The sequence below is a fragment of the Episyrphus balteatus genome, chromosome 2 (genome assembly GCF_945859705.1).
Source record: "Episyrphus balteatus chromosome 2, idEpiBalt1.1, whole genome shotgun sequence".
Classification (NCBI taxonomy): domain Eukaryota; kingdom Metazoa; phylum Arthropoda; class Insecta; order Diptera; family Syrphidae; genus Episyrphus; species Episyrphus balteatus.
The window spans coordinates 14,025,640-14,046,844 of record NC_079135.1 but is presented as its reverse complement, the minus strand read 5'-3'; the positions used below and the strand labels follow the sequence as shown (position 1 = coordinate 14,046,844).

The following is a 21,205-nucleotide window of genomic DNA, read 5'->3' as shown; positions in this document are numbered from 1 at the left end:
ATAGTTGAAAATTGGTGCTATTTAGATGTCATAATTGAATGAAGCTATTGTTATTCATATGAATTGGATGTCATTATGGAGGATAATTTTATAAATTCACAGGGAAATTTAGTATAAATTCATAATCAGCAATAATGCATGAATGCAGAGTGATTTTTAGTTTATTTTAAATTGAACGTGCGTTGGATTCGAACGCTTATCAAGGGGCACGGTAGTGCCCAGCCAAGTTCTCTAGAAACTTTGGCACTACACCCTTATTTACAGGAAACAACTGAGGCCATTTTCGACCCCCCTCTAACTTCCACACCAAAGATGTTAGAAATTTCAAACTCGCTACATTTGTTGAACTGGTCAAAACCAAACACCTCACAAAATTTCAGCCTCCTACGATGAGTAGTTTCTGAGATATAGGGCTTCAAAAATCGCAAAAACCGTAACTGACTCAATGACAGATCATCAAAATTATGAAGAACTTCCCGATATCGTAGAAACTTGAAATTTTACACGGTGATAGGACTTGTGGTCTATACAAAGGAAAAGATCGAAAATTTGAGATTTTCAATTCAGGGGGCGTGGCATCCGCCCATTTCCGCTGAATTTTCATCAAATATTATAGAGCACTTCTGGTTATCGTAGAATCTTGAAATTTAGTAGAATGGTAAAGATGGTAGTTTATACAAAGGAAAAAATTTAAAGTTTGAGAATTTCAGCCAGGGGGCATGGTAACCGCCCATTTTCACTGAATTTTCATCAAATATAGAGATTTTCAATTCTACAGCCAAACCTTGCAAAAAGTAGTGAAATCACAACAAAAACATTACTGTTAAAAAAAGAGCCAAGTTCTCCAAGTTCTCAAATTCGTATCAATAAAATTTTAATTGTTTACTTAGCAATTTTTGAAATAACTTTAAAAATCGGTAAATAAAAGAAAAATTGTCAAGAGAACAATCAAAATTTTATTGATATCTACAAATTTGAACCCAAACTTTAGAACTTGGTACACTTTTACATCTCAATACTTTTTGTGCCAGCGTAATATCAACATAGGAGAAATTGGTTCTTTTTTAACAGTAATGTTTTTGTTGTGATTTGCTTTACAATAAACAACAAAAATTACAAAAAACAGCACTTCAATTAACTAGCGATATATCATAAACACAGCCATCACCTATACTTTTCCGTGGAGACTACAGCTTATCTCTACCAAATCCGGAGTCTCAAATCAGGTATCATCGAGTTAACTGAAAGCATTTAAGCGATGACACTACTTAACAAACTTAACCAACATCGAAATTGACGGAGCGCTTTACGCACTGGAGTGTACAGTCAACTACATCAGCTGCATCAGCGACTTCGAAAATCAATTGTTGAGTCTAAATGTCGAGAAATACTTTTTATGGTCTAAATAGTGCAAATGTGCAAGATCGAGAAGATCCGATAATTGTTTAAAGTCGTTGATGTAGCTGTGTAATTGATGTAGTAAGCTGTGATATGGGCTCCAGAAGACTTAGAATATACCAAGGGATAAACATTATTGCATCGGGCCTACAAATCCCAAGAATGAGGTACATATGTTACAGAACCTATTCGATGCACTTCTGTGTTGGTACCCAAGTTATGTTTCACCAGGTGATTAAACATTTCCAGGACTCCCAGATACAAAAGTAGACTACAAGATATCATCAAACCTGGCCAGACTGCTTCAAGAAATGAAATGCCATCGTAATAAAAAGACTAAACGTTCCGAATGCTATTGGCCATGGACAAACAACAACACACACTCTAAGAGAAAAATCCGAAGTACCTACTTGTAAACCACTTTTGGGAAAATTTCACGAGTAATGCACTAGTTTATCTCCTAGAATTCTTGATGGAAGTTTAAGCAAGAGCACATGAAGGACACCAAAAATATCAAACGGTTTTCAGCGAAGAGAAACCTGTTCACAGCCCCAACAACGACGAAGTTTTTACCAATACAGAGGAAATATGTGAGACCATAAGTGCAAAAGATTGAATAATGTCAACTGGGCCGGACGGCATCGCCAACTTTGTTTTGAAAAAGTCGCTGGGCATCGTCCTCTTCCTGTTGAAAATTGCCCAAATAACTGCTATTTTCCGACAGCATGGATTGGACAGCAAGAAATGTTCCAGTACCTAAGAAGACATACAACGCAGGGATAATTTTACTCCTGGTATATCTAACATTATATCCGGTATATTTAACTAGTTTTTGGTATATTTAACAGGCCTATCTTAATACTTTGCTGCGTTGGCAAAACTTCAAGGCTAAACACTCATCATTCAATGGACTCATCTACAAGCTAATGAGACTTGTCTTTCCAGGTTACCTACGTGGTTTTTTATTAGTCTTTTTTATATATATTTTTTATAGTATATAAAAATTTTCTAACATTTTTCAAAAAAAAAAGTTGATATGCAATTTTGAATAAATAATTAATTTACACATAAAAACAAAATTTCAAAATTTTTCACCAACTCGTTTACAAAAAATTGATTTTTCAAAAAAAAATTTTGAAATATTTTTTAAAAATCCAAAAATGTGTTTTTTTGAAAAATTTAAAATTTTTTTAAAGAATGATTGTTTAAACGTTTGTGTTTTAAAAATTTGGTCGAAATCTGTTTTCTCGTTTATGAGAAATTCATAAATCCAAAAAACCGTTCTATGGCAGGTACCGTTAATAACGGTACAAAAAATATACCTATATCGCAAGTAAAAAAAAACATGTAAGTTTTTAAAAACTACCCAAATTGTATAAAATAATAAACAAACATTGTTTTCTAAATGTTAAACAAAGACCATAAAAACCCCTGAAGAAGTCGTAAGTAGCGACGAAACTTTGGGTAAAAGATGAAATAAAGTTTTTTATTTGCATTTAAAATCAATTGACCAAAATTTACTTTTCTCTTTTCAATAAATATACCTGAGTGAAAACTTCACAAGTTCAACAAGTTCTCGTTTCATCTTATATATCGTCTACTAAAGAAGAAGTATGGACTTCGCAAGAAGACAAAATTACTCCTTTACATGAAAGTCATCAGGCTCGTCATTACATAAAACTATTAGATCTGATTCACCGTCAGCTCAGAGTTTGCATTGGACTTCACCGAAACCCCATAGCCAGAAAGTACTGGCCAAAGAAAAAATTGCACGAGCCATCTGATGTTGTACCAATTGGCCAACACAAGATAGAACTTTCCAGTAGAATTTTGAGAAACCTAGAAAAACATCTAAACCCGAAAGTGCAACAACTATTACAGGAAGGAGAAAACTCTATACACAAAAGTATTTTTTTCTTAAATTCTATATTTAATGCTTTTTAAAGATACTTTATTATTCTTGTCTTTTCTTCTAAAAAAGAATAATTTCGTTTATTGAAAATAATGTTTCCTCGGTAAACTGCTTTCCCACAAAGAAAATTTGATTTAATTCTTGTAACAAATCAATCCATTAATATTCATGAATTTTTTTTGTATTCGAAAATGCAATTTATTAAAAAATTCAATTTTATTGAAAACTAATTGCTTCGCTTAAATGACTTGAATTTTCCACTCTACAACGCACAAATGCAAAACAAAAATCCTTGATTGCTGAAAGAACAAAAAAAAATATATTCAAGGATTCAAATAAAATGTATTTTCTTCTTTTTTTTTTCTTAATTTTATATCTCTATTCTCTGGTATATCTTTTTGTATTTAAATTTTCAATGTTTTCTTTCTTTTCAAATAAGATAAAAAAAAAGTAAAGACGTTATGAATTTGCATTCGAAAATCCTTCAAAACTCATGGCAATTTTTTGGCTTATAGAAAAGTAGGATTCTATGAAAAAAAACATATTTTTTCCTTCTGCATAATCGTAAAATCAATATAAAACAAATTATCAGAACATCCTTCAATCCATGTCCTTGAAACAAAAAAAAAAAAATAAATAAAAAATTTATAACAAGCAAAACCTTCAATTGAATACCGCAGCACAAAAATGGATACAACAGAATAAAAAAAATTCCATATCATTAAATGCGAATTTCCTCATCATACTCTCACGCGTAATGTTTCCTTTGAAATGAGATACCTAGTTATTTGATTCCGGTTGCGACGAATGCGGCTATGGCACGACGGCAGGCGTTTGCCGGATGTGTCTTATATAGTTAAAAGTGAAATAAATGCTCTTTTACTTAAGTTATTCACACACTCTTGACATTTTGATGAAAGAACACACGGTATTTTGTAAAATGAGAACACAAATAAAATGAAGTACCGACAACATTAAAAAAAAAATGTTCCACATACGCCCGAGTGTACTACCAAAAGGCTTTTTATTTAATTGTTTTTGTGCTTTTTTTTCATCTCCTGCTCCTGCTGTTGTTGTTGTTGTGATGTTGTTTTATGTTTCGTAGGTGGGTTTTTTTCTTTTATTTTTTTTTTATTATTTTCACACAATTTAATGTTTTTTTTTTTTGTGTTTCTTTTGGTAAGAGACACAAGCGAGAAAATGAACATCATGTATCTTCTTTCATTTTGAACATACACTGACAAGAGAGTGCTCGAAGGTATTTACAAATGGGAATGCATGAATAAATTATTTTTTAAAGTGGGTAAAAGGAAAAAGGTGGTGTTTCGCATTTCGGGATGTTGCTGATTGCTTCCGTAGAATGATGATTGTGTCTTTTGTTTTTATCTTCAAAAATACAAAAAAAAAATACAAAAAAAATGGAAAGGAATAAGATATAATACAATGAATGGGGCTCCGGTTTAATTTAGCTGTGCTAGGTGTTTTTTTTTTTTTTAATTTTTTTCTTGTTAAAGGAGAAAATTAATGCAAAAGAATACGAAATTATTTACAATTTATTTATTTATTTATTTTTTTTGTATAAAACTTTTTAATTGTATAGAACATTTTTAAGTATTTGTAGAGAAATGTATGACTCTCAAAAGTTTAATTTATTTTTTAAATGGTTTTTAGTTAATTAAAATAAATAGGGCTTTTTTGTCTAAGAAATACTAAATGGAAGTTTTTGTGGGGACAAAAATAATTACCATAAATTGAGATGGGTAAAAAGGCGATTAGTAAGATGTTATTTAAATTACTGGCCTGAATTTATAAGTTCTTTAAGAAAAATAAGGTCTGTGTACTAAATAGGCCATTTTTTGTTTTTTACTTGCTCAATAGGGCAAGTATTGTTTTCGTGTAAAAAAAAAAATTCGAGGTTTTAATCAAAACTAACATTACGATGATGGAGAAGCCCAAAAAAGTGGGTTTCGTCATGACGTCCGTCGGTCTGTGCGTCGGTGCGTCGGTGCGTCCGTGCGTCCATCTGTACAAGTAGCTACAGCCTAAACGAGTGGACGGATTTTCTTGAAATTTGGTATGGATGTTTTTTTCGTAATTTCCAAGGTTGGGTTTTTTTTGTTTTTTAATATCTCGCTTAGAACGTATACCTCCCATACAAAATTTTCGAGTTATTGCAATTTTCTCGAAAACGGCTCTAACGATTTCGATTAAATTTAGCACACGTAATGCTGTATATAGTTCTAACATAACTGCGTTTTTAGTTTTTCTCAAAAAATACGGATAGTGGAAATATGGTCTTTACATTTTTTTAAATCACGGATGTCGGCTCTTCCCGTACATCATTATGGAGTTATTGCAATTTTCTCAAAAATGGCTCTAAGGATTTTGATAAAATTTTGCATACGTCATATTCAAAGTAATTGCTGTAAAACTGTGTTTTTAGTTTTTCTCAAAAAAGTCAAGTCAAATAAAAAAAAATTTTACTTAACTAACATTTGGCCTCCATGCATGCCGGCCGGCTCTTCCCCTACATCAACCAAATTTCTTAAAAATGTATATAGAGGCAGCTCTAATAACCTACAAGTAAGCTAACATAAAAGTGCTTTGAACTGCAAGAGCAAGTACGTGCGGCCCCAGTCGTGCATTTTATTTTTTTTTGCCTAACGTAAGAATCGAGTTGTTTTTAAGGCACATCCATTTTTGTCCACAGTTATGGTTTCATTTGATTGTTGTTCTCAAGAAATGTTTAATTTTTGGTTTGAAATCTTAGTTTTGTGATAAAAAGTGTGAAAAGATTTGTAATATTTCTTGTACCAAAAACCCTTTAAAAAGTTGAATAACAGTTTTAAATTAGGAAGAAATTTTTATTGCAAAAACCATGTAATTAATTTCGAAGAAAACCTATCTACCTAAAATAAAAACAAATTGAATGTAAAAAAGTGAAAAGAAAAATAAAATAACATTTCAAGGCAAAAGGAAGAAAATTAAAATTTTTTTTTTTTTTTGACTTTTGAATTGAATTTTGAAATTTTCCACGATTTTACATATAATTGACGTCTGTGTTTAGTTTTAAACATTCAATAGTTTTCTTATATGTTTAAATACTGATAACCGAAGGACAGAATGACAAGAATACTCTTGGAGGGTTTGTCAATTCATCGGAAGAGGCGGAATTTGTCAAAAAAATCATTATTTTTATTTATTATTCAGTAGAATCTTGTTTACTCGTAATATTTAGCGGAATTTCCGTTTTCATCATATTTTTTAATCATATTTTTATTTTTGTATGCTCAATATCAATAATTCAATGATATAAAATATTAAAAAAAAAAGTACGTATACGCCACAGTGAACATTTCTGATTTCTTTTATTTTCTTCATACATATGACATACTCGTATTGGATTCAACTTAAAAATTAATTTAAATTTTTAATTAAAAATAAAATTTCGTTGTGTGCTTAAGCGTTCACGGTTGTTTTTTATTATTAAAAATGGTTTTATCGATTCAAACTTTCTTTCTTATATGTTTAAAGTCAAATACTGATAACCGAAGGCTAAGGACAGAATGACAAGAATAGTCTTGGAGGGTTTGTTTATTCATCGGAAGAGGCAGAATTTTTCAAAAAAATCATTATTTTTATTTATTATTCAGTAGAATCTTGTTTACTCGTAATATTTAGCGGAATTTCCCTTTTCATCATATTTTTTAATCATATTTTTATTTTTGTATGCTCAATATCAATAATTCAATGATATAAAATATTAAAAAAAAAAGTACGTATACGCCACAGTGAACATTTCTGATTTCTTTTATTTTCTTCATACATATGACATACTCGTATTGGATTCAACTTAAAAATTAAATTAAATTTTTAATTAAAAATAAAATTTCGTTGTGTAGTTAAGCGACTACGGTTGTTTTTTATTTTCAAAAATGGTTTTATCGTTTCAAACTTTCTACATCGTTTTTTTTTCAATGCAAACTCAAATTCTAACCAAAAATTAGTATTAATTAAAGATTTAGGTAAGAATAAGTTATTTTTTAAAGTCAAAATACAAAAGTTTTTTGTTTTATTTGACATACCTAAATGAAAAAAAGAAACCCAATTGACAAGTTTTTTCGTAAATAGTACTTAAAATATTTTATTATATTACAACGGCTAAACCGATTTTGATAAAATAAATCTATGGACTTCGGCAAATAAGGTCATACTATTATAAAAATTTGTATACAACCGTTTTCTTGATTTTTGACTTCCTTAAATAACTTAACGAAAAATTTTAATCAGAAGCGTTTGAGTAGCTGTAATATTTAAAATTTAAAAAATTGGAATTTTAAAAAATATTTCAATGTTTTTTTTTTATTTTTTTTGTAAATTTTTTTTTATATAAAAGAAAACCGTTCTTTAAAAAGCAAAAAAACAATCTCAGTAAACAAAAGGTTAAATTAGGTAATTCGTTTGGAGGTTAAAATCATTAAAATTATGTTGAAAACTTTGACTATTTTAAGCAACTTTTTCTATAAGAGGAAGATTTTTCTTATTTTGGTTTGGATCCAAATCCATGATTGGACGATTCAGGATCTCTGTTTTTGGTTTTGACTTTTCCAGTTTCAGGATTTTGAGAATTAAAGATTTCGAGGATTTTTAAGTTATGAAGTAAAATGTCTGTAATTGCAAAGCATTTTAAGCATTTAATTTTCGGGGTTATTTTTTTTTTCAATTACCTATTTCTGAAAATTTTTCGGAATTGTTTTTTGATTTATAAATTAGGAGAAGGGAAATGTGCCGATTTTGGAACAAGAACATCAATGAAACAGGTATCAATATTTTAAAAAATCTGTTTTCAATTTCAACAAAGCCGAAATATTTTTTTTCTTAACTTTCCATCAAGTTACAATTGCACCAAATTTTCGCAAAATGATATGGAGTATAGAATCATGCATTTAAAAAAAAATCAATCGATCATCAACATATTTATTCTGAATCATGTTTTCTGCAAACTCTTTTGCCCTTCCCGGCATAGTAAAATATGAAAAAAATCATTTCCGTAGTATCTGCTGAATTAACTTTAGTTTCCTGTCAAATTATATCAATTTTTCTTTTATTTTGGCAATCCATCATTAAACAATAAAAAAAAAAAAACATCAATGAATGTTTGAACTCATAAGTGAAACATAATTGATCATTTTTCATCTTTCATAAAATAAATATCTCTTTTAAATCATAAAATTTTTTTGGAGAATTCTGTTAAAAATGCGAACTTCTCTCTTAAACTTTTTATATTTTTGGATGTGATTTTATCTAAGAATCATTGAAAGGACTATTTCCAAAAAATTTTATCCCTTGTACATAAGCAAAAAAGAACGGAAAAACTAAATGAAAGTTACCTGTCTACAAAAATATATTTTTTTTTTTGCTTTTTTATTCTATGAATAAAATTATTCCCAGAATTTTTTTTTTGATAATTTTTTTGGGATTTTTTTTTCATTTGTATCCTTGAGAAAGACAGTAGATTTCATTTTACATTTCCAAGAAAAACATAATTGACTTGTTATTTTTATCTCAAGTTTTCCTACAATTTTTTAATATAAATCTATTGAAGTCCTACTTAAAAAATAAAAATTGAAATATTTCTTTGGAAAATGTACGCTATACTTTATTTACATTTCAAAAGCTTCACATACATATATTAATATAAATCTCAAATTTTTATTATAACTAAGCCATGAAAAAAAAATATCATCTCGATATTTTTGAAAAAAAAAAATATTTTTTACATATTTCCCACTAAATGTGGAATTTAATTTAAATTCTTCCTACAATTTGTTACAAAAAATGACTTATTTTTGTGCCTTTATTATGTGAATTTAAAAATCTACAACAATATCCTTATTTCTCCTTTAAGTCAATTTAAAATCAATTGAGGGTAATTTTTGTGTGTACTTTCTTTCTTCCGATAAGCCCTCTTTTATCTTCAAGAAAAACCTTTATGGGAGATATATTTCGTGTTGAAAATGTGTCAAAAAAAAAAACAAAAACATTTCAAAATTCCATAAAATCCTCTTTTACGGTAAGAATTTCATCCCCCAAGTCATACATGAATCATGGTATCCAGTGATGAAATCCTCAAATTTTTTTTGTTTTTTTTTTATTTTTTTCTCAAGCTTCAGGATTCAACTTCCTTGTACAAGTTTTCATTGAAAACAACCCCACCTGAGATAAAAACAAAAAACACTCAAAGAAACAAGTAGTGACAATCAAGAACTCAACAAAAAGTAAAAAAAAAAAAAAACTTTCATGAATCTTCTTCTGATGAAAGACACAACAACAAGAAAAACCCTGCAATTTAATCCCCGCAATAAACAAAGAAAAAAACTTGTTCAACAAAACAATAAAATTAAATTGGCCTAAAAGAAAATCTTATAAAGGAGAAAATTCATCCTGCAACAACTCTAAGCAAAGACATACAAAAAAAAACTAACTAAAAAAAAAAGAGACACAAAATGTCACGGTGAAAAAGAATGGAATCATAATTCATATCCTTGACACTTGAAACTCCGTTCTGTCTCAAAATCATCTCTCACTTCAAACAAGAAAAAAAAAATAACAAAAAAAAAAACTTTTAAAAAAAATCAACCTCCAGCTGACTTCGTTCGACTGAATCCTGGATTCAACAACACAATCAAGCAAGAAAAATCCACTCGCTGATGCTGCTGCTTTAGCTTTATCCTTGTGCTTCTTCTCTCCTTCATACAATAAAATATCTGTGTGATATCCCCAGGGCGGATATAAGTTAGTTTTGTATATATTCTCTATTATTTTATAGTCATTGTTTGTTTTATACATACAACCCAACCTCGCGCAAGGACTCGACTCGAGACACCGTGTACCTAGTACCTACCTCTGCTGCAGATGATGACGATGACGAGGATGATGATAGTGATGTTATATAGGCGCATTGCACTTATAATACTCTCAAACTTGCATAGTAATACGCTGTATATACAACAGGGCCACAAGAGGAGAAGAAGAATATACTTTAAGGACAATACCGCAGAGTTAACCCCGCGACAACTCATCCCCCTTTTTGAATAATTCAAAATAAAAACTTTATCCAACGGATTTGCCTGCCCCCTCCCCTTTTTTTTGAAGCTCTCCATGACAGAAAAAGCAAAAATACATAAAAGACACACCAAGGACCTACGCGAGACTAATGCGGATTGCGATTGCGGCAACCTCTTGTTCAGCAGATGATGATGGGCTGTCTTCTCTTCTGTATAATGACGAGTTCACTTGTTTCCGTTAGCCCCAAGAGCGTGTTGTACAACTTATACCACACACTAAAATGACGACAAAACACAAAAAAAAAACAGTTTTTGTACTTACATTAAATTTCTTGTAGTGCTCCAGTGTGGTATCCTTTTTGATGTCCTGTGTGTTGATTCCGCCGGCAACACTTCAAATCCGAACATTAAATTTCCATAACGTTTTGAATATTTGACGATTGACTAATAACTGTCAACATTGGCTTTCCAACTGTTACAAACAAAAAGGGCAAATCTATTTTAAAAAACACACACACAGACACAGGTATGGTACATATATGTACAATGTAGTAACTTTCAAGGACCTTAACTGTCCTTTTAGTTATTTTTGTGCTCTTTTTTTTTTTTGTGTAGTTGTATAGCTGCACTATGGTTGGATTTTGTGGTAAGCTAAGTTCACTTTAGGTAGTACATTTTTTTTTTATGTCATGGTACAGGATTAGGTAAAAGGATAGAGAACGAGTGAAAAAAAAAACCTTAAGGACGACGGACGACGAACGACGACAGCAGAAAAAAAAATCTAACAAACTAACCGTATTAATTATTCAATGTATACATTTGTGTTTAATGCAGTGTGCAAGTTTGTGTCGTGTAAGTATATAAGGGATATCCTGTTGGACGATATGAGATTACGTGTTTTCTGTTTGTTTATTAATATTTCATTCGTCAAGGACTTTTTATTATATATATTTTTTTTTATAAAAAACAAAAACAAGTACCAATACAATATTAGTGAAGGACTTAGTTATAATTTATTCGTCGAATATATTTTTTAAAGGACATTCACATTTTTTTTAGTGGATAATTTAATATATTGCTCACTGACACACAGAAGAAATAAATAAATACAAAAAAAAACCCTTTAACAACACTTTACCATTTAAAATTGATTTATAAAATTCAAAAAAGACCTTTTTCTTTTCGTTTAACTTTAAGCCATTAAGGATTTATAGCTGGTATTTAACTCCTTCTACTATCACTGTTGAATTGAGAAAGGATATATTTCGTAAAGCCGGTTTGGGTTTTTATATTAAATTTCCTTTGGATGGAGATTTCTATTACCGTTATGTTAAACCGTAGAATTTCAACTAAATTTTACTGAATTAGCCAAAACAGATGAAACACAGAAGAAAGTTGAAAAAAGCTTTTGTGTGAATGTCCTTTTTTTTGTCTATGGAAAAATATCCCAAATTGTGTTTTCGGAAATATCCTTTTCTCTTAAATTCCGGATAAAAAATATTCATATAGGAATTATATGTTGGTGTTGTTTTCGGAGTAGGAAATTTTTTTGATAGAACTTTAGAGCTTTGAGAAAGATAAAAAGAGCTTTTAAGGGAAATATAGTAACTTGAGTGTGGGAAATTAACAATGAATTGTTTTTTTTTTTTCTTTATGTTCGTAAAATATTTTGTGAATGAAATCGTGGGATGTTATATATAAATCAAGTGCTTCTTTAAAGTCTCCCCAAGGAGATATGAAATTGAAATGACAAAAATATTAGATTTGGGGGAAGACTTTTTAAAGGACTTACAGGAATATAGCGTAGAGATTTTTTGTTGTATAGAAAGATGTTTGACATGCGAACTTTAAACACAAACTTTTAATATATTTTTTATTAATTTTTTTTCTTTAACTATTAATTAAATTAAAATTTAAGTCACATTGTTGAATGCGCTTAAGTTTGCATCGCACTGTAATTTAAAGTAAACTCAAATTCTGTAGCATAGTCCTCTGTTTTGTCGATAGTTAAAAGATCTGAAATATTTGTTTCTGCAAATTTGTATTTTTTAAAGATTCTAACGTTGCATTTTGAAAACATTAAACATTAGGTCCTTGATAATGCAATGGATTTAATGTGGATGGCGTTTGAAGTTATTACTTAAAATCGACTTGGATTTTGGATATTTAAAAAAAAATCAGGAAATTCGATGGACACTGAAAGAAATATGGTGTAATGCAGATGAATTCCACTGCTTGTCTTCCTGTTCCTCTAGAAGAGAAGGTTTTCAAATTTTTAAAATCACAGATCGCCCCGGTAAAATCATGAAGTGGCCCGGTAAAATCACGGGTGCCCCCGTTAAAAACACACACTTGTCTGGTTAAATCACGGGTTGCCTTGGTAAAATCAAGGATCCCTACCGTAAAATCACAGGCTTCCCCGCTAAAACCACTAGTCACCTCGGTAAAATTATGAGCTGCAGCGCTAAAATCACGGGTTGCTGCGATAAAATGAAGGATTGCCCAAAGTAAAATTATGAGTCACCTCGGTAAAATCACGGATTGCTCCGGAAATATCACAGGCTTCTTAGTAAAATAAAGAGTTGCTTTGATAACGGACTGGTAATGGCAATGGTAGCTTGGAGTTTCTTTTTCGTAGTTTTTATCTCACACGGTTGTTATTGAAATGATTGATGAAAGTTATGAATGTGCAGTTCGTTTTGGTTCGACTTTTGTATTTTAATTCATAAAGGCTGATTTGTCAACGGCGTATTTGAATAAATCGGATAAAGGGCTGCATACGAGGAGAAAAAAAAACACATAAAATTAAGCGGACTCCACTTTAAATTAAGCGGATTTCTGCTTGGTTTTTTGCTAAGATGACTTCCGCCTTAAATTAAGGTGACAAATCACATTAATTTCTTGAACGCGCAAATTCAAAAAAAAAAAAAAAAAAAAACTTACAGCCACTGGGGATCGAACCTACAAATGTTGGGTCACTAGGCGAGTGCTTTACCATCGTGCTATCTCACTGTTCTAAACTGCTACTAAAGCTAAAGTGTGACTATAATTTAAAAATTTTTATTTTTTGTCGATTTTTTAAGATGAAAATTCACATAAAAATAAGATGAAGTTCTTAACTGAGTTTAAGTGGAATCACCTTATTTTAAGCAGATATCACCTTATTTTAAGGTGGTGAAATTTAATGTGCGCATCATATATTTTAAGGTGCCATTTTTTTTTCTCCGTGTATGTTAAAGCAAATCGTAATACTTCATTACAATATCTACCTCTTTTTATGTGGAAGGAAAATTGTTAAAAACATTAGGTACTCAAAATAAAAAAAAATATAATTCAAAATAGAGACAAGAGTCAAAATTTTATAAACGGGACACCAACAAACACGTATTCAAATTCTAAATGGGTTTTTACATAATTTTGAAGGTTAAAAGATGAAAATCAATATCACAATGTTTTGCGAACTTTGAGTTTTTAGAAATTTTATGAGTAATAATTGTACTTTTTATTTAAATCACGATTTCTCAGTAAATATTAAGTGAAATTCAACAAAATTTTTACAGTGCATTGAAATTGAACATGACAGAATTATATTCTAAACAATTTATAAGAAAAAAAATTATTTTTGATTTTAAAAATAATCATTTTTTTTATAAATAAATACAAATTTAAAAAAAAAATCTCTGCGATTTATGTGAGATTTTTGAAAAAAAGCTCTAATCTATAGGATTTCCCCCTCTCATACCTAAAAATTTTAGTAGGTCCCTAAAATCCCCAAAAATAATTTTTCGTTTTTTTCAAAAATTCAAATTCCTGTTGTTTGTTTACCTCGAGTTCTTTACATATACCAAAAATATACGTTTGTCCACCCTACGTTTAGATTAAAATCATATCTTATACTGAAAATTCCCAAAATAAATTACGCATACACCACAGTGTATGTACATACTGTAACGAATTTCAGAACTTCTTTTTAAGATAAATGTCTGAACACACTACCTACTACACTAAAGGTAGAAATGTGAACTCACCTTTAATAATTAAGAAACTACCTACCCTCTGAACACATCCCAAAATATCCCACTAGACTGGAAGTATGAAGCGCCCCCTCCTGGAAAGGAAGTTTCGAGAAGCAAAGACGAGAACCTTCGAAGACATTCTCGAATCTCGAAATTCCGGTATAAAAAGGCAGCGTAGACACCGACCGGACACAGTTTAATCTTGAAAGTGAAAGAGTACAGTACAAAGTGAAATAAAGTGTTGCGAATTGTTAGTAGGAAATAAAGTGATTTAAAAGTGTGTTTGTTTGAGCGAATAATAAAAGTAAATTGAGTTGAAATAAAGTGTGTTCTAATTTGAACGGAAATATAAGTGGAAAATAAATAAGTTTTATTGTGAACCCGGAATAAAACATTACAATACATACATTTCTTTGTTCAGTTTTTACATGTTCCAAAATTTGTCGTTTGTCCACCCTACGCTACGTTTCGAAGATATTCAAAAAACAAATTTTGTACATATTTAAAAATTCAAAGTCCCCTAAAATCCCCAAATTACGATAATACATATTTGGTATTTACTTAGAACTCGATTTGGACAAACGATTGCAATTGCTTTTATACGTTTATCTCAAAATTTGAGCGTTGTAAAAGATTTTTCATTTTTCAAATTTCCATTAAAAAAAATAAATTTGCTCTAAATTTTTTGAAAGGTGCACAAACGAAAATTTTGGGTGGACAAACATGGTCAAAAGAAAAATCAGTTCAAAAATGTTGAAGTCGCCGTTCTGGCTTATAAAAATCTTCATGAAAAATCGATTTTTTTTTTATAATTTATTCAACCAATTTTTATTATTTGATATGAAATATAATAATAAGCTTCAAAATACAATAATCAAGATAAGAAGATATAAAAAGAACCACAAAGAAAATGTTTTAAAAAAATACTTCAAATTCTTGTTAAACTCCCCAAAAACAAGATAAAAGAGTTCTATGAAATTTTCATTTGAACAAAATTTAACTTTTAACGAAAGAACTTTTCTTAGCTTCAAACCATTGAGTGTGGTTGAAAATTACATATTAAATAGAATTAAAGTTTGTAACTTTTTATAAAATGCTCGATTTGAACTTTAAAAATATTGACCGGAAGTTATTCCCGGATTTTAAGGCAAACACCAGATGATAGAAAGATCTTTAAATTGTTTGCTTGTTTTGCCCTTAAAACCATGTTGAACATGACTCCTCAGTTTTTTTTTTTTTTTGTTTTTCTTTTTTTTTTTGCTATTATAATTATTTTGACAAGAAGTCAACATGAAAATCTTCTCATTGAAGTCACCATCAGGACGAAAAAAAGAAAAACAAAAAGAAAAAAAAAAACTTCTTGATGATGGTGTGAGAAAAAGTTTTTCTTTATTTTTGTGCTCAAGTGAAGAAAAAAAAAAAAAAAGTGAACTAGACTAGGATGTTGCAAACTTTCAAGATTTTTTTGTTGTTGTTCTTGTGTTCTATAATGGAGGTGGATTATTTCCTGTATCCGACATAGAATACACTCCCCAAAGGATAGTTGTCGACACATCATTATCCTTAAACTTCAGAACTTCAATTTGAAGTACCTACACAAAGAAAGAAAGAAACCATGTGCCCTCCTCAAATTGGTTATCGAATTACATTGGATGTGACTTTTTTGACATAACATCTATAAGTACGAGTACGTTACGTATAGAAGGCGGAAAAGGAAATCATGATATTAGAGAATAAGGAAACGTTTCAATGTGTATTAAGCTGATGAGAATTGGTATTGAAAGAGGTTGTGAATCCTTTTCGAATTGGAAATAAAAACAAAGGAAATATCTGCGTTTATTTGTGTTTCGACGATGCGCATAATCGACACACAAGACACAAACAACAGAGTCTATAACAATATTAAGGTGTGATGTGTTGTTTAACATTATAGGATTGTCGCACAATCTCCTTTGCAATGATACTCGACTAAAGGATCATTGTTTTAAGAGAGAATTGAGTACTTGATTAATGTGGGAGAAAAGTGGGTGGTTGTATAAAGGACATTTATCATCATTGCTTGTCAAATCGGTGTGTTGCTGTAGTTTCATTCTAACGCAATGATGTTGCTTGAGATTGAGTATATTTGGCTGGCAAGATATTGGTTTATTCAATGGCAATGATGATGATGAAGTCGTTTTGTATTATCACTCCTTGATGAGCTTTAAGAATTTTGTTGTGTGTGACTGGGAGGATATAATAAGTAGATGTCTTGTCAAGGAACAATTGATGTAGAATCAGACAAAGTTTAGAAGAGCATGGTATTGGATAAATTGATGACAAGTTAATGAGCAAATTTATTAGTTTAAAGGCGTTGAAATGAAATAAGACACGAAGAGATTTTAAAATTGATTGAAACAAAAATCAAGTGCCATTTATTTTTAAACAAAATGATGGATTTCTTAATGTCTGTGATAACCACGCAGAGTAGGATTATTATTTTTAGATTACAAACGTGATTTTGAAATGGAACTAATTGAAGCTGTTAGTAACCCTTTTCTTCAGGGTTGTAAAAATATCAATTAAAAAAATGCATTTGAAATAAAAAAAAAATATTTATTGCAAATAAAAAAAATTGCATTAAAAAAAATATGTATTGCCACTGAAAAAAAAATTGCATTAAAAAAAACAAGTTTTATTGCAACTGAAAAATATTGCAACTAAAAATATTTTGCATTAAAAAAAAAAATGTCATTGCAACCGAAAAATATTTGCATTGAAAAAAAAAAATGTATTACAAATAAAAATATTTTACATTAAATAAAAAAATTCTGCATTGAAAAAAAAAACCAATGCAATATGTGTGCATTAAATATTTTTTTGTTTTAATAATCGTCGATTTTCTTACAATTTTGACTATTTGACCATACGCATCAGCTACATATGTCAACTATAACATTGAACCTTAACGTAGTCAAAATTGTAAGAGATTCGACGAATATTAAAACAAAAATATTAAATGCAAACATTTTGCATTGAAATTTTTTTTTTTCATGCAGTACATTTTTTTTCGAATACAAAATATTTTTGTTTGCAATAAAAATTTTATTTTCAATGCTAATATTTTTCGGTTGCAAAAAATATTTTTTTTTAATCAATTATTTTTTTTTATTTGGGTAATGCAAATTTTTTTCAATGGCAATAAATATTTTTTTAATGCATCTTTTTTTTATTTGCAATAAATATTTTTTTTAATTTGTAATGGAAAACAAATTCATTACCTAAGATAAAAATTATTTTTTACAACCCTGCTTTTCTTTAATAAAAGAAAGTGGTATGTTTAATGTTTCTAAGAAGTGAAAAAAAAAAATGTTCATTTTTAATTTTTGGTATAAGCTGAAAACACTCAATTCCAAAAGGCATTTTTTGATGGAGAGTAGTAATTTTTCAAACCTAGAAAAAAGTGTTACCTTTGGGCCTTAGAAAAAAAAATCAGATAAAGATGTCTTTAAAATTTTTGTTTTATTTCAGTTCTTTGGAAGAAGGAAGCAAACAAAACACCTGAAGCTTAAGTGAATCTTAAAATGCATTTGGAACTATTAAATACAAAATTTAAAATCCAAACAATTTGCTCCATTTTTAGAAATTTTTTTAAAAAGTTTTTTATATAAAAAATTTCAAAAAAAAAATTGGTATGATCCCAAACCTCTGGCGCCATAGTCGCACTAATAATTGTGCCACGTGGCGGGGTACTTCTAGTTTTTCTTTTATGTAAATATAAAATTCAAAGAAAAATTTTGGCACTTCGTGAACGCAACACTTAGTATTGAAAATGAGTGCTACAAGTGCTTTTAAAAATGTACCTCCTTACTGGTTGAAGGTGTGTTTCATTATTTTTTCCCATTAAAAGTTAAATTTAAAGTAACGCAATTTAATTCCAGCACTAAAATAATACACATCAATGAAAAATCATTTCGGGAACGCTGTTGCTATTCTCACGCATTTGATCTCTTCATATTTCTATGTTGCAAAATGAAAAACTATTTTCTATTATTATGATTCATAGTAGCCAATTATCTAGCAAATGTTTTAATTAAATTAATTATCACATTATTTTTCTAATCATGAAATCAAAAAGTTATTTAATTAAAGATACACACAATCCAAAACTATTCTTTACTCCTCATTTGAGAAAACAGATGTCGCTAATTTAACATAATAATCCAATCTGCAGTTTTGTTCATAGAGAGAAATGAATTTCATTGTGATATTAATCGTAAGAAAGCACAAAAGACAAAAACAAAAAACACAACAAAAACAACCACAAAGAAAAACTAAATTCTTTCCATAGAAGGAGAAAACTTATGAATCTCCCTCCTTGCAAAAGGAACCAAAATGACAAAACAAAAAAAAAAAACCTTTTTCCTTATTCTCCTTGGAAACGAATTAATTCCGTCTTTCTTCATTGCCATTGTTCCATTCACACAAAAACAGAGAAAATCCTTAAAGGAAAAAAAAACTAAAGTAGCACTATCACCATGAAGGAAGAACAAAATGCCATTGGACTTGTAAGTGTTGAATCTTTAGGCAGGGCAAAATCCAAAGACATAAAAGTAGAGAGCCGCCGCGTCGTCAGTCGTAATGGGGTTGGGTGGGGTTGGCGAATGAAAATGGTATGGTTTTGGCTAGACAATGTATCTACAGTATCCGAGAATCGGATATTGTTCACCCGCACTTGGCCAGCATTTTCTCACTATCAAGTGAGCAAATCTATTCTTGACTAATTCCAAGGTATTGTTCGGTGAAGATGGCAAATTGCAAAAGTGGTTCGGGAAGTTGTAAGTTTCTTCTTGTCTTGTGTGTCTCGTTTTTTTGGACAAAAGAAGCAGGCAAGTATGCCATTTGCATTTCTTTGATTAGAATCATAGATATATTTTGTGTTTTTTTGAAAGAAATTTTTTTTTCTTTACTTTTCATTCAACTTCTTTGACGGGGGTGTTGAGATAAAATGGCTTTGTTTTAATGTTTTTGTTAAATTTTTGTTTGACTTTTTTGGTTATTTTTTTGGGGTTTGTCAAAGTCAAGTGTTGAAATCTGTGAGACGGTTCCTGATAAAAGTGGGAATTGCTTAAAGGATTAATTAAAGTTGTATTTGGGTTGGCAAATGTATGTTTTTCAATACACGGAACTTATTCAAATATATGAAGAAGACACTACGGCGTATACTTACTATTTTGTAAATTTGATTTTAAATGCTTTTTGAGTACTGTAAGTAATTTGGAGCCCAAAACTTATTAAAGAAATTGCTTAGTACTCTTGAATTATAGAACGAACTACATCCTTTGGTAAAAAGGTCGATTCATTGAATTATTAAAATTTATTTCAATTTTTTAAGTTTGGGGGCAAAAGTTTGAAAACCTTTAATGGATTAGATATAGCAGATTCAATTCCATATTTTTAGATAAGTTATTGGAATTATTGTTGTCGCTTATACTAGTGCAGCCTGATGGCATGCCAAACACAGCTGTAATCATTTTTTTCGCCTATGGGAGTTCTCTTTAAGCTACCTGTAACGCTGAATGCTGCCTAGACGTTCCCATAACATATTTTGAGGCTTACGATTTGCAATCTTATAAATTGATCTCATTTTTGTTGCACCATGTTCAATTTTTTATTGCTTCACTGAGAATAATTCGGTGTTGCATAAGGAATGATGGGTACTTTTTACTCATTCTATCCCAAATGAACCAATAGCGCTCAGTGTTAAGCCGGTTTTTTACATCGAGTTTTTACAGGGTTTTTTACATGTAAAAAACTCGATGTGAAAAACTGGAAATTTACAATATGTAAAAAAAACTCACTGATGTAAAAAAATGGTAAAAAAATTATATTTGTTGAGAAAGTCAAAACAAAAAATTAAATGATTGAATTCTTGCATTATTTTTTTCAACTTTTTGGAGAAAAAGAAAAACACTACAGTTTTATTAAATTTGGTCATCATCTAAATTCAGAGAAAATGCTTGATTTCGTTTTCTGTTCGACGTAAAATAAATGTGAATTAATTTCCTCGAATCTTGGGGAATTTGGGTTGATGACGCGGACAAAAACCTTAAAGCTAATTTGGAAAGGTTTCCGCGTTTCATTTCAGCCGTGGTCTAAGAAAAAAAATCTTGTTACGCAGTGGCGTAGCTAGCCCTTTGGGGGCCCTGTATCCAAATTTTTTTGGGGGCCCTTCCATCTCAGACTTATAGCCCCGGAGAAATAGATTTTTTCAAGGAAAAAATTTGTAACAGGCTAATTTTTTGTATACAGCTTGGTGTTAGGGTATTTTACAATCTGTGGAAAGTCCTGAAGTTTCGTCTGTCCTATAGTCCCATTATAAGGAATCAAAGGTCACAGCATTTTTTATTTTTAAAACGGTAGGTTTTAGACAAAAATTATGTTCCGCAAAATTGTAGCTGAGGTTATTTAACAAAAAAATGCTGTATAAAGTTTTCTTGTATCACGCACCGTTTAGAAATTATATCACTCCAAACTCTCATATGTTTTTCTTGATATTTTACATTTTTGTTATTTTAATCAAATTACATGGGATAGTTTCACATAATGTTATTTCTAAACGGTAGGTGATACAAAGAAAACTTTATAAGACAATTTTTTATAAAATAACCTCAGCTACAATTTTGTAGAACGTAATTTTTGTCTAAAACTTACAGTTTTTTGAAATAAAAAATGTAGTGAGCTTTGACCCCTTATAACAGGACTAGCAGACAAAGGAAACTTCAGGACTTTTCACAAATTGTAAAACATCCTAATACCAAGCTGTATACCAA

The 21,205-nt window shown here is 29.9% G+C and overlaps 1 protein-coding gene and 1 long non-coding RNA gene across 3 annotated transcripts in view; one reads left to right on the top strand and one right to left on the bottom strand.

The window, feature by feature from the left end:
* Positions 1-11,130, bottom strand: part of LOC129910812 (CCN family member 4) — a 113,608-nt gene extending 102,478 nt beyond the window's left edge. For both annotated transcript variants that reach the window (XM_055988382.1, XM_055988383.1), the window contains exon 1: positions 10,700-11,130. The gene's annotated coding sequence lies outside the window, so the exon portion shown is untranslated. The remainder of the gene's footprint in view (positions 1-10,699) is intronic.
* Positions 9,303-10,850, top strand: LOC129910819 (uncharacterized). Its single transcript, XR_008771554.1, has 2 exons — positions 9,303-10,105; positions 10,180-10,850. It is a non-coding gene; the product is annotated as an uncharacterized LOC129910819 (long non-coding RNA).
* Positions 11,131-21,205: the final 10,075 nt, after the last annotated feature.